Below are 15,280 nucleotides of genomic sequence, written 5' to 3'. Positions count from 1 at the left end.
AGATTCCATCATGTTTCACAGTGAGATTCCATCATGATTCACAGTGATGTTCCATCATGTTTCACAGTGAGATTCTATCATATTTCACAGTGAGATTCCATCATGATTCACGGTGATGTTCCATCATGATTCACAGTGATGTTCCATCAAGTTTCACAGTGAGATTGCAGCATGTTTCACAGTGAGATTCCATCATGTTTCAGAGTGACATTCCGTCATGGTTCACGGTGAGATTTCATCATGGTCCATGGTGATGTTCCATCATGTTTCACAGTGAGATTGCATCATGTTTCACAGTGAGATTCCATCATGTTTCTCAGTGAGATTCCATCATGTTTCACAGTGAAACTTCATCATGTTTCACAGTGAGACTCCATCATGTTTCTCACTGAGTTTCGATCATATTTCACGGGAGATTCTGTCATATTTCAGAGAGAGATTCCATCATGGTTCATGGTGAGACATCATCAAGTTTCACAGTGATACTCCATCATGTTTCACTGTGAAATACCATCATCTTTCACTGTGAGATTCCATCATGTTCAATGTGAGATTCCATCAGGTTTCACAGTGAGATTCTATCATGGTTCACGGTGAGATTCCAACAAGTTTCACAGTGAGATTCCATCATGTTTCACAGTGAGATTCCATCATATTTCATAATGAGATTCCATCAGGTTTCATGGTGAGATTACATCATGTTTCACAATGAGATTCCATCATGTTTCACAGTGAGATTCCATTATATTTCTCAGTGAGATTCCATTATGTTTCTCAGTGAGATTCCATCATATTTCTCAGTGAGATTTCATCATGTTTCACTGTGAGATTCCATCATGTTTCTCAGTGAGATTTCATCATGTTTCACTGTGAGATTCCACCATGTTTAAAGGTGAGATTCCACCATGTTTCACAGTGAGATTCCATCATGTTTCACAGTGAAACTCCATTATGTTTCAAGGTGAGATTCCATCATGTTTCACAGTGAGATTCCATCATATTTCACGGTGAGATTCCATCATGGTTCACAGTGAGATTCCATCTGGTTTCACAGTGAGATTACATCATGTTTCACGGTGACATTCCGTCAGGTTTCACAGTGAGATTGCTCCATGTTCACTGTGAGATTCCATCAATTTCACAGTGAGATTCCATTATGTTCAAGGTCATATTCCATCAGGTTTCACTGTGAGATTCCATCATGTTTCACAGTGAGATTCCATCATGATTCACATTGATATTCCATCATGTTTCACAGTGAGATTGCATCATGTTGCACAGTGAGATTCCATCATGTTTCTCAGTGAGATTCCATCATGTTTCACAGTTAAACTCCGTCATGTTTCATGGTGAGATTCCATCATGATTCACTGTGAGATTCCATCATGGTTCACGGTGATATTCCCTCAGGTTTCACAGTGAGAATCCATCATTTTTCACAGTGAGATTCCGTCAGGTTTCACAGTGAGATTCCATCATGTGTCACAGTGAGATTCCATCATGATTCACGGTGATATTCCCTCAGGTTTCACAGTGAGAGTCCATCATTTTTCACAGTGAGATTCCATCATGTTTCCCGGTGAGATTCCATCATGTTTCTCAGTGTGATTCCATCATGTTTCACTGTGAGATTCCATCATGTTTCACAATGACATTCCATCATGTTTCACAGTGAGATTCCATCATTTTTCAGAGTCTGATTCCATCATGTTTCACGATTATATTCCATCATGTTTAACTGTGAGGTTCCATCAGGTTTCACAGTGAGATTCCATGATGTTTCAAGGTGCGATTCCATCAGGTTTTACAGTGAGATTTCCTCATGTTTCACTGTGATATTCCATCATGTTTCACGGTGAGATTCCATCACGTTTCACAGTGAGATTCCATCATGTTTCACAGTTATATTCCATCATGTTTCACAGTGAGATTCCATCAGGTTTCACGGTGAGATTCCATCATGGCTCACGGTGAGATTCCATCATTTTTCAGAGTTAGATTCCATCATGGTTCACGGTGAGATTCCATAGTGGTTCGTGGTGAGATTCCATCATGGTTCCTGGTGAAATTCCATCATGTTTCACAGTGAGATTCCATCATGTTTCACCGTTATATTCCATCATGTTTCACAGTGAGATTCCATCGTGTTTCACAGTGAGCTTCCGTCATGTTTCACAGTGCGATTCCATCATGTTTCACAGTGAGATCCCATCATGTTTCACTGTGAGATTGCATCAAGTTTAACATTGAGATTCCATCATGTTTCGCAGTGAGATTCCATCATGTTTCACAGTGGTGTTCCATCATGTTCACTGTGAGATTCCATCAAGTTTCACAGTGAGATTACATCATGTTTCACGGTGATATTCCATCATTTTTTTCTGTGAGATTCCATCATGTTTCACAGTGAGATTCCATCATAGTTCACGGTGAGATTCCATCATGTTCAATGTGAGATTCCATCAGGTTTCACAGTGAGATTCCATCATGGTTCACAATGAGATTCCATCATGTTTCAGAGTGATATTCCATCATGGTTCACGGTGAGATTCCATCATGGTTCACGGTGAGATTTCATCATGTTTCACAGTGCGATTCCATCATGTTCACTATGAGATTCCATCAAGTTTCACAGAGAGATTCCGTTATGTTTCACAGTGAGATTACATCAGGTTTCACAGTGAGATTCCGTCATGTTTCACGGTGAGATTACATGATGTTTCATGATGAGATTCCATCATGTTTAACAGAGGGATGCCATCATGTTTCACAGTGAGATTCCATCATGTTTCTCAGTGAGATTCCATCATGTTTCTCAGTGAGATTTCATCATGTTTCACTGTGAGATTCCACTATGTTTCACATTGAGATTCCATCACGTTTCACAGTGAAACTCCATCATGTTTCAAGGTGAGATTCCATCATGTTTCACAGTGAGATTCCATCATATTTCACGGTGAGATTCCATCATGTGTCACAGTGAGATTACATCATGTTTCACGGTGACATTCCATCAGGTTTCACAGTGAGATTCCATTATGTTCAAGGTCATATTCCATCAGGTTTCACAGTGAGATTCCATCATGTTTCGCAGTGAGGTTCCATTATGTTTCACAGTGAAATTCCATCATGATACACAATGATGTTACATCATGTTTCTCAGTGAGATTTCATCATGTGTCACTGTGAGATTCCAACATGTTTAACAGTGAGATTCAATTATGTTTCACATTGAGGTTCCATCATGTTTCACAGTGAAACTCTATCATGTTTCAAGGTGAGGTTCCATCATGTTTCACAGTGAGATTCCATCAGGTTTCACCGAGAGATTCCATCAAGTTTCGCGTTTAGATTACATCATGTTTCACAGTGACATTGCACCATGATCACTTTGAGATTTCATCAAGTTTCACAGTGAGATTCCATTATGTTCAAGGTCATATTCCATCAGGTTTCACATTGAGATTCCATCATGTTTCACAGTGAGATTCCATCATGATTCACAGTGATGTTCCATCATGTTTCACAGTGAGATTCTATCATATTTCACAGTGAGATTCCATCATGATTCACGGTGATGTTCCATCATGATTCACAGTGATGTTCCATCAAGTTTCACAGTGAGATTGCAGCATGTTTCACAGTGAGATTCCATCATGTTTCAGAGTGACATTCCGTCATGGTTCACGGTGAGATTTCATCATGGTCCATGGTGATGTTCCATCATGTTTCACAGTGAGATTGCATCATGTTTCACAGTGAGATTCCATCATGTTTCTCAGTGAGATTCCATCATGTTTCACAGTGAAACTTCATCATGTTTCACAGTGAGACTCCATCATGTTTCTCACTGAGTTTCGATCATATTTCACGGGAGATTCTGTCATATTTCAGAGAGAGATTCCATCATGGTTCATGGTGAGACATCATCAAGTTTCACAGTGATACTCCATCATGTTTCACTGTGAAATACCATCATCTTTCACTGTGAGATTCCATCATGTTCAATGTGAGATTCCATCAGGTTTCACAGTGAGATTCTATCATGGTTCACGGTGAGATTCCAACAAGTTTCACAGTGAGATTCCATCATGTTTCACAGTGAGATTCCATCATATTTCATAATGAGATTCCATCAGGTTTCATGGTGAGATTACATCATGTTTCACAATGAGATTCCATCATGTTTCACAGTGAGATTCCATTATATTTCTCAGTGAGATTCCATTATGTTTCTCAGTGAGATTCCATCATATTTCTCAGTGAGATTTCATCATGTTTCACTGTGAGATTCCATCATGTTTCTCAGTGAGATTTCATCATGTTTCACTGTGAGATTCCACCATGTTTAAAGGTGAGATTCCACCATGTTTCACAGTGAGATTCCATCATGTTTCACAGTGAAACTCCATTATGTTTCAAGGTGAGATTCCATCATGTTTCACAGTGAGATTCCATCATATTTCACGGTGAGATTCCATCATGGTTCACAGTGAGATTCCATCTGGTTTCACAGTGAGATTACATCATGTTTCACGGTGACATTCCGTCAGGTTTCACAGTGAGATTGCTCCATGTTCACTGTGAGATTCCATCAATTTCACAGTGAGATTCCATTATGTTCAAGGTCATATTCCATCAGGTTTCACTGTGAGATTCCATCATGTTTCACAGTGAGATTCCATCATGATTCACATTGATATTCCATCATGTTTCACAGTGAGATTGCATCATGTTGCACAGTGAGATTCCATCATGTTTCTCAGTGAGATTCCATCATGTTTCACAGTTAAACTCCGTCATGTTTCATGGTGAGATTCCATCATGATTCACTGTGAGATTCCATCATGGTTCACGGTGATATTCCCTCAGGTTTCACAGTGAGAATCCATCATTTTTCACAGTGAGATTCCGTCAGGTTTCACAGTGAGATTCCATCATGTGTCACAGTGAGATTCCATCATGATTCACGGTGATATTCCCTCAGGTTTCACAGTGAGAGTCCATCATTTTTCTCAGTGTGATTCCATCATGTTTCACTGTGAGATTCCATCATGTTTCACAATGACATTCCATCATGTTTCACAGTGAGATTCCATCATTTTTCAGAGTCTGATTCCATCATGTTTCACGATTATATTCCATCATGTTTAACTGTGAGGTTCCATCAGGTTTCACAGTGAGATTCCATGATGTTTCAAGGTGCGATTCCATCAGGTTTTACAGTGAGATTTCCTCATGTTTCACTGTGATATTCCATCATGTTTCACAGTGAGATTCCATCACGTTTCACAGTGAGATTCCATCATGTTTCACAGTTATATTCCATCATGTTTCACAGTGAGATTCCATCAGGTTTCACGGTGAGATTCCATCATGGCTCACGGTGAGATTCCATCATTTTTCAGAGTTAGATTCCATCATGGTTCACGGTGAGATTCCATAGTGGTTCGTGGTGAGATTCCATCATGGTTCCTGGTGAAATTCCATCATGTTTCACAGTGAGATTCCATCATGTTTCACCGTTATATTCCATCATGTTTCACAGTGAGATTCCATCGTGTTTCACAGTGAGCTTCCGTCATGTTTCACAGTGCGATTCCATCATGTTTCACAGTGAGATCCCATCATGTTTCACTGTGAGATTGCATCAAGTTTAACATTGAGATTCCATCATGTTTCGCAGTGAGATTCCATCATGTTTCACAGTGGTGTTCCATCATGTTCACTGTGAGATTCCATCAAGTTTCACAGTGAGATTACATCATGTTTCACGGTGATATTCCATCATTTTTTTCTGTGAGATTCCATCATGTTTCACAGTGAGATTCCATCATAGTTCACGGTGAGATTCCATCATGTTCAATGTGAGATTCCATCAGGTTTCACAGTGAGATTCCATCATGGTTCACAATGAGATTCCATCATGTTTCAGAGTGATATTCCATCATGGTTCACGGTGAGATTCCATCATGGTTCACGGTGAGATTTCATCATGTTTCACAGTGCGATTCCATCATGTTCACTATGAGATTCCATCAAGTTTCACAGAGAGATTCCGTTATGTTTCACAGTGAGATTACATCAGGTTTCACAGTGAGATTCCGTCATGTTTCACGGTGAGATTACATGATGTTTCATGATGAGATTCCATCATGTTTAACAGAGGGATGCCATCATGTTTCACAGTGAGATTCCATCATGTTTCTCAGTGAGATTCCATCATGTTTCTCAGTGAGATTTCATCATGTTTCACTGTGAGATTCCACTATGTTTCACATTGAGATTCCATCACGTTTCACAGTGAAACTCCATCATGTTTCAAGGTGAGATTCCATCATGTTTCACAGTGAGATTCCATCATATTTCACGGTGAGATTCCATCATGTGTCACAGTGAGATTACATCATGTTTCACGGTGACATTCCATCAGGTTTCACAGTGAGATTCCATTATGTTCAAGGTCATATTCCATCAGGTTTCACAGTGAGATTCCATCATGTTTCGCAGTGAGGTTCCATTATGTTTCACAGTGAAATTCCATCATGATACACAATGATGTTACATCATGTTTCTCAGTGAGATTTCATCATGTGTCACTGTGAGATTCCAACATGTTTAACAGTGAGATTCAATTATGTTTCACATTGAGGTTCCATCATGTTTCACAGTGAAACTCTATCATGTTTCAAGGTGAGGTTCCATCATGTTTCACAGTGAGATTCCATCAGGTTTCACCGAGAGATTCCATCAAGTTTCGCGTTTAGATTACATCATGTTTCACAGTGACATTGCACCATGATCACTTTGAGATTTCATCAAGTTTCACAGTGAGATTCCATTATGTTCAAGGTCATATTCCATCAGGTTTCACATTGAGATTCCATCATGTTTCACAGTGAGATTCCATCATGATTCACAGTGATGTTCCATCATGTTTCACAGTGAGATTCTATCATATTTCACAGTGAGATTCCATCATGATTCACGGTGATGTTCCATCATGATTCACAGTGATGTTCCATCAAGTTTCACAGTGAGATTGCAGCATGTTTCACAGTGAGATTCCATCATGTTTCAGAGTGACATTCCGTCATGGTTCACGGTGAGATTTCATCATGGTCCATGGTGATGTTCCATCATGTTTCACAGTGAGATTGCATCATGTTTCACAGTGAGATTCCATCATGTTTCTCAGTGAGATTCCATCATGTTTCACAGTGAAACTTCATCATGTTTCACAGTGAGACTCCATCATGTTTCTCACTGAGTTTCGATCATATTTCACGGGAGATTCTGTCATATTTCAGAGAGAGATTCCATCATGGTTCATGGTGAGACATCATCAAGTTTCACAGTGATACTCCATCATGTTTCACTGTGAAATACCATCATCTTTCACTGTGAGATTCCATCATGTTCAATGTGAGATTCCATCAGGTTTCACAGTGAGATTCTATCATGGTTCACGGTGAGATTCCAACAAGTTTCACAGTGAGATTCCATCATGTTTCACAGTGAGATTCCATCATATTTCATAATGAGATTCCATCAGGTTTCATGGTGAGATTACATCATGTTTCACAATGAGATTCCATCATGTTTCACAGTGAGATTCCATTATATTTCTCAGTGAGATTCCATTATGTTTCTCAGTGAGATTCCATCATATTTCTCAGTGAGATTTCATCATGTTTCACTGTGAGATTCCATCATGTTTCTCAGTGAGATTTCATCATGTTTCACTGTGAGATTCCACCATGTTTAAAGGTGAGATTCCACCATGTTTCACAGTGAGATTCCATCATGTTTCACAGTGAAACTCCATTATGTTTCAAGGTGAGATTCCATCATGTTTCACAGTGAGATTCCATCATATTTCACGGTGAGATTCCATCATGGTTCACAGTGAGATTCCATCTGGTTTCACAGTGAGATTACATCATGTTTCACGGTGACATTCCGTCAGGTTTCACAGTGAGATTGCTCCATGTTCACTGTGAGATTCCATCAATTTCACAGTGAGATTCCATTATGTTCAAGGTCATATTCCATCAGGTTTCACTGTGAGATTCCATCATGTTTCACAGTGAGATTCCATCATGATTCACATTGATATTCCATCATGTTTCACAGTGAGATTGCATCATGTTGCACAGTGAGATTCCATCATGTTTCTCAGTGAGATTCCATCATGTTTCACAGTTAAACACCGTCATGTTTCATGGTGAGATTCCATCATGATTCACTGTGAGATTCCATCATGGTTCACGGTGATATTCCCTCAGGTTTCACAGTGAGAATCCATCATTTTTCACAGTGAGATTCCGTCAGGTTTCACAGTGAGATTCCATCATGTGTCACAGTGAGATTCCATCATGATTCACGGTGATATTCCCTCAGGTTTCACAGTGAGAGTCCATCATTTTTCACAGTGAGATTCCATCATGTTTCCCGGTGAGATTCCATCATGTTTCTCAGTGTGATTCCATCATGTTTCACTGTGAGATTCCATCATGTTTCACAATGACATTCCATCATGTTTCACAGTGAGATTCCATCATTTTTCAGAGTCTGATTCCATCATGTTTCACGATTATATTCCATCATGTTTAACTGTGAGGTTCCATCAGGTTTCACAGTGAGATTCCATGATGTTTCAAGGTGCGATTCCATCAGGTTTTACAGTGAGATTTCCTCATGTTTCACTGTGATATTCCATCATGTTTCACGGTGAGATTCCATCATGTTTCACAGTGAGATTCCATCATTTTTCAGAGTCTGATTCCATCATGTTTCACGGTTATACTCCATCATGTTCACTGTGAGATTCCATCCGGTTTCACAGTGAGATTCCATTATGTTTCACGGTGCGATTCCATCAGGTTTTACAGTGAGATGTCGTCATGTTTCACATTGAGATTCCATCATGTTTCATGGTGAGATTTCATTATGTTTCACAGTGAGATTCCATCAAGTTTCTCAGTGAGCTTTCATCATTGTTCACGGTGATGTTCCATCATGTTTCACAGTGAGATTCCATCATGTTTCACAGTGAGATTCCATCAAGTTTCACAGTGAGATTCCATCATGGCTCACGATGAGATTCCATCATTTTTCAGAGTCAGATTCCATCATGGTTCACGGTGAGATTCCATCATGGTTCATGATGAGATTCCATCATGGTTTCTGGTGAAATTCCATCACGTTTCACAGTGAGATTCCATCACGTTTCACAGTGAGATTCCATCATGTTTCACAGTTATATTCCATCATGTTTCACAGTGAGATTCCATCAGGTTTCACGGTGAGATTCCATCATGGCTCACGGTGAGATTCCATCATTTTTCAGAGTTAGATTCCATCATGGTTCACGGTGAGATTCCATAGTGGTTCGTGGTGAGATTCCATCATGGTTCCTGGTGAAATTCCATCATGTTTCACAGTGAGATTCCATCATGTTTCACCGTTATATTCCATCATGTTTCACAGTGAGATTCCATCGTGTTTCACAGTGAGCTTCCGTCATGTTTCACAGTGCGATTCCATCATGTTTCACAGTGAGATCCCATCATGTTTCACTGTGAGATTGCATCAAGTTTAACATTGAGATTCCATCATGTTTCGCAGTGAGATTCCATCATGTTTCACAGATATAGTCCATCATGTTTCACAGTGAGATTCCATCATATTTCAGAGTGAGATTCCGTCATGGTTCCCAGTGACATTCCATAACTTTCACGTTGAGATTTCATCATGTTTCATAGTGATACTCCATAAATTTCACGGTGAGATTCCATCATGTTTCCTGGTGAGATTCTCTCATTTTTGCAGTGAGATTCCTTCGCTTTCACAGTAAAATTCGGTTATGTCACTCTGTGGTTATCATTTATATTTTGCAGTGAGATTCCATCTCTCTAACAATGATGTACATTCACATTTTACACCGAGTTTCTATTGCTTGCGCATTGTGATTCCATCACATTCACAATGATGTTCCCTCATATTCGCAGTGAAATTCCATCGCTTGCTGAGTGGTATTGCATTATTTTCACCCTGACATTCCATCGTCATTCAGAGAGATTACTTCACTTTTCTCAGAGAGTTTCTGTCATTTTCGTAGCTAGATTCATTGCTTTCATGGAGAGATACATTCACATCTGGCAGTGGCATTCCATTTATTTCATGATGATATTCCATCATTTTCTCAGAATAACTCCTTTATGTTTCACAGTGAGATTTCTCCATGGTTTACAATGAGATTTCATCATGTGTCTTCCTGAAGTTCCATCATGTTTCACAGGGAGATTCCATTTTTTCTGCAGTGAATTTCTTTCACCTATCACAGTGAGATTCCATTGTGTTTGCAGGGAGATTCCGTCATTTATGCAGTAAAATTCTTTCATGTGGTACTGTGATTATTGTTCATGTTTTGCAGAGAGTTTACATTAACATTTTCCACCAATTGCTTACACTATTGCTTACACTTTGCAATTCCCTCATTTTCACAGTGAATTTCTCTCACGTATCACTTTGAGATTCCTTCACTTTTCACAGTGAGATTCCTTCACATTTCATCATGAGTTTCCATCATGCTTCACAGTTAAATTCTTTCATGTTTCACAGACTTTTGTTTTGTAGTTACATTCCTCCCGCTTCACTGTGAGATTCCTATATATTTCACAGTGCAATTCCATCATTTTCACAGTGAGATTCCTTTGCTTTCACAATGAGATTCTTTCATGTTTCACAGTGAGGTCCCTGCACGTTTCACAGTGAGATTCCTTCACGTTTCACAGTGAGGCTCCTTCATGTTTCACATTGAGATTCCATCATGTTTTACACTGAGATTCCATCGCTTTTACAGTTTGATACATTCACTTTTCACAGTGGGATCCAGTCATTTTACAGAGGAATTCCATTGTGTTTCGCAGTGAGATTCCTCATGTTTCACAGGAAGATTCTCTTGAATATCTTTCATATGTCATTGTGAGATTCCTTTGTCTTTCACAGTGAAATTCCATCACTTTTGCAGCAAGATTCCATCGCTCTGTCAGTGATTTGTATTCACATGTTACAGCGGGATTCTATCACTAGAAGATTGTACCTCTATCATTTTCACATTGACATTCCATTATTTTCAAAGTGCAATTCCAACATTTTCAGTAAGATTCCATCATTTTCACAGTGAGATTCTGTCTTTTTCATGGCAAGATTCCATCATTTTCATGGAGATTCCATTGTGTTCAAGGTTTGTGCGAAGATTTGTAGCTCGGGTGCTCGTTGTTGTGGTTCTGTTCGCCGAGCTGCAAGTTCTTGTTGCAAACGTTTCGTCCCCTGGCTAGGCGACATCATCAGTGCTCTGGAGCCTCCTGCGAAGCACTTCTTTGATGTTTCTTCCGGTATTTATAGTGGTCTGTCCTTGCTGCTTCCGGGTGTCAGTTTCAGCTGTCCGCTGTAGTGGTTGGTATATTGGGTCCAGGTCGATGTGTTTGTTGATGGAGTTTGTGGATGAATGCCATGCCTCTAGGAATTCCCTGGCTGTTCTCTGTCTGGCTTGCCCTATGATAGTAATGTTTTCCCAGTCGAATTCATGTTGCTTGTTGTCTGAGTGTGTGGCTACTGGGGATAGCTGGTCGTGTTGTTTCGTGGCTAGTTGATGTTCATGTATGCGGATTGTTAGCTGTCTTCCTACATCAGGAGTGTTTCAGAACTGACAGCCAGACTACTGCGACCCTTAGGACTCATAACGGCACACAAACCAACAGCCACGCTCAGACAACAACTTACTAGAACAAAGGATCCGATACCCAACATGAGCTAAACTAATGTAGTTTACAAAATACCATGCAAGGACTGCACAAAACACTATATAGGACAAACAGGAAGACAGCTAACAATCCGCATACATGAACATCAACTAGCCACGAAACAACACGACCAGCTATCCCCAGTAGCCACACACTCAGACAACAAGCAACATGAATTCGACTGGGAAAACATTACTATCATAGGGCAAGCCAGACAGAGAACAGCCAGGGAATTCCTAGAGGCATGGCATTCATCCACAAACTCCATCAACAAACACATCGACCTGGACCCAATATACCAACCACTACAGCGGACAGCTGAAACTGACACCCGGAAGCAGCAAGGACAGACCACTATAAATACCGGAAGAAACATCAAAGAAGCACTTCGCAGGAGGCTCCAGAGCACTGATGATGTCGCCTAGCCAGGGGAGGAAACGTTTGCAACAAAAACTTCCAGCTCGGCGAACAGAACCACAACATTCCATTGTGTTTCACAGTGAATTTCTCTCACATATCACTTTGAGATTCCTTCACTTTTCACAGTGAGATTCCTTCACTTTTCACAGTGAGATTCCTTCATTTTATAGTGAGATTCCATTACTTTCACATTTCATCGTGGGATTCCATTGCCTTCACAGCTGATTTCCAATATTATCCCAATGAGATTCTATTACGTTCACATTGAGATTCTATCATTTTCACAGTGAGATTTCATGATTTTCACAGTGAGATTTCGTGATTTTCACAGTGCGATTCCTTGACCTTTCACAGTGAGATTCCTTGACCTTTCACAGTGAGATTCCATGATTTTTGCAGTGAGATTCCTTGACCTTTCACAGTGAGATTCCATTATGGTTTGCACTGAGATTCCATCACTTTCACAGTTTGACACATTCACTTTTCACAGGGAGATTCAATCATTTTACAGTGAAATTCCATCGCTTTCATACTGATATTCCATCATGTTTCACAGTAAGGTTCCATCGCTTTTGCAGTGAATTGCACTGTGATTATCATTCACATTTTGCATTTCCATCATTGTCACACTGATATTCTGTCAACTTTCAGAGAGATTACTTCATGTTTCTCAGTCATGATTCTATCATGTTTCACTGTATGATTCCATCTCTTTCGCAGGAATGTTTCTTCCTGTTCAACAGTGAGATTGTTTTCACATTTACAGTGAGATCCCATCACTTTCACACTGAAATTTCATCATGTTTCACAGCAAAATTTCTCTGTGGTTTGCAATGGGATTCTATCATATTACACAGTGAGTTTCTTTCACGCATCACTGTAAGATTCCTTTAACTTTTGCAATGTAGTTCCTTCAACTTTCACAGATAGATTTCTTCACCTTTCACAATGAAATTCCAGTGCTTTCACAGTGAGATTTGTTCATGTTTCACCACATGATTACATCCTGTTCCACTTTCAACAGTGAGACTTTTTCACATTGACAGTGATATCATATCATTTTCTCAGTGAAATTCTTTCATGTTTCACAGACATATTCCTTTTTTTTGCAGTTTCACACGTCCCTGTGAGATTCCTATACATTTCCCTGTGATGTTCTGTCATTTTCATATTGAGTTCCATTGCTTTCACACTGAGATTCGATCAATTTCACAATGAAATTCCTTCACCTTCCACACTGAAATTCCATTATTTTCACAATGAGATTTCTCCATGGCCTACAGTGAGATGCTATCATTTTAACTGTGTGATTCTATCATGTTTCACAGAAAAATTCCATCACTTTCACAATGAGATTTCATTTTTGCAGTCAAATTTCTTCATGTTTCACAGTGAAATTCCATTGCTTCCTGAGTGACTTATCAGCATTTTCACCTTGGGGTTCCATCATGTTTCACAGTGAGATTCAGCCACTATCACAGTTTGACACATTCACTTTTCACTGAGATTTCATCATCTTTACAGTGTAACTCCACTGCCTTCACCATGAGATTCCTTCATGTTTCATTGTGTGGTTCAATCGCTTTCACAGTGAGATGGTATTTTCACAATGATAATCCATCACTTTTCATAGTCAGATTTTATCATTTTCACAAGGAATTTCTTTCATGTATGACAGTGAGATTCCTTCACATTTCATGGTGAATTTCCATTGCTTTAACAGTGAAATTCCATCATTTCCACTGTGAGATGGTGCCATTTTCACAAAGACAATTCCATTGCTTTCGCAAGACTTTCCTTCACGCTTCACAGTGAGATTCCACCATCTTCACAGTGGGCTTCCTTTATTTTCAGAGTGAAGTACTTTCATTTGTCACATAGATATTCCTTTTTTTTTCATAGTTATATTCCTTCACGTTTTACATTGAGTTTCCAACACATTTGGCTGTGATATTTCATAAGTTTGGTGGCAGGATATCTCCATGCTTTACTGTGAGATTCCAACATTTTGGCAGTCAAATTCTTTCATTTTCACAATGAGATTCCATCATTTTCACAGTGAGATACCAATGCTTTCACAGTAAAATTTCTTTGACATGGCGCTCTGATTATCATTCATATTTTGCAGCAAGATTCCATCGCCGTGACAGTGACATTCATTTGCATTTTACACCGAGATTACACATTGTGTTTCCATCATTTTCACAGTGAGATTCCATTGTTCTCACAGTGAGATTCCATCATTGTCTAACTGAGATTCTCCCAACTCTCAGAGAGATTGTTTCACATTTCTCAGACGAGGTCCCTACACATTTCACAGTGAAATTCCATCATGATTCACATTGAGATTCCATCACTTTCTAAAGTGCAATTTTCTTATTTTCACACGTGAGTTTCCATTGTTTACACAGTGAGAGCCGATCATGTGCAAAGTGAGATTCCATTTTCTCAGTGAATTTGAATCTTGGATTCTCACAGTGAGATTTCTGCCCGTTTCAGTGAAATTCCATCGCTTTCTGAGTGACTTTTCAGCATTTTCACCGTGAGATTCCTTCACTTTCATACTGAGATTCCATCATTTTTGAACAGAAATTTCATCATTTTTGAACAGAAATTTCATCACTTTCACAGGGAGTTTCCATCATTTTCATACTGAGATTCCATCATTTTCACTGTGAGTTTTCATCATTTTTGCAGCAAGGTTCATTGCTTTCACAGTGAGATAGATTCATGTTTCGCAGTGACATTGCACCTCCTTCACAGTGATATTCCATCAATTTCTCAGTACACTTCCTTTATGTTTCACAGTGAGATTCCATCATTGTCAAAATGACATTCCGTCAGCTTTCAGAGAGACTACTTCACGGTCCTCAGTGAAATTCCATCATGTTTCACTGTATGATTCCATCTCTTTCACAGTAACATCTTTTCCTGTTCAACAGTGAGATTGTTCCACATTTCTCTATGGCATTCCATCATTTTGCTGTGAAATTCTTTCACGACTCACAGTGAGATTCTTTCACGTTTCACAGTGAGGTTCCATCATATTT

The sequence above is a fragment of the Hemiscyllium ocellatum genome, chromosome 23, assembly GCF_020745735.1.
Source record: "Hemiscyllium ocellatum isolate sHemOce1 chromosome 23, sHemOce1.pat.X.cur, whole genome shotgun sequence".
In the NCBI taxonomy this organism is placed as follows: domain Eukaryota; kingdom Metazoa; phylum Chordata; class Chondrichthyes; order Orectolobiformes; family Hemiscylliidae; genus Hemiscyllium; species Hemiscyllium ocellatum.
Note: the sequence above shows the minus strand (reverse complement) of the source record.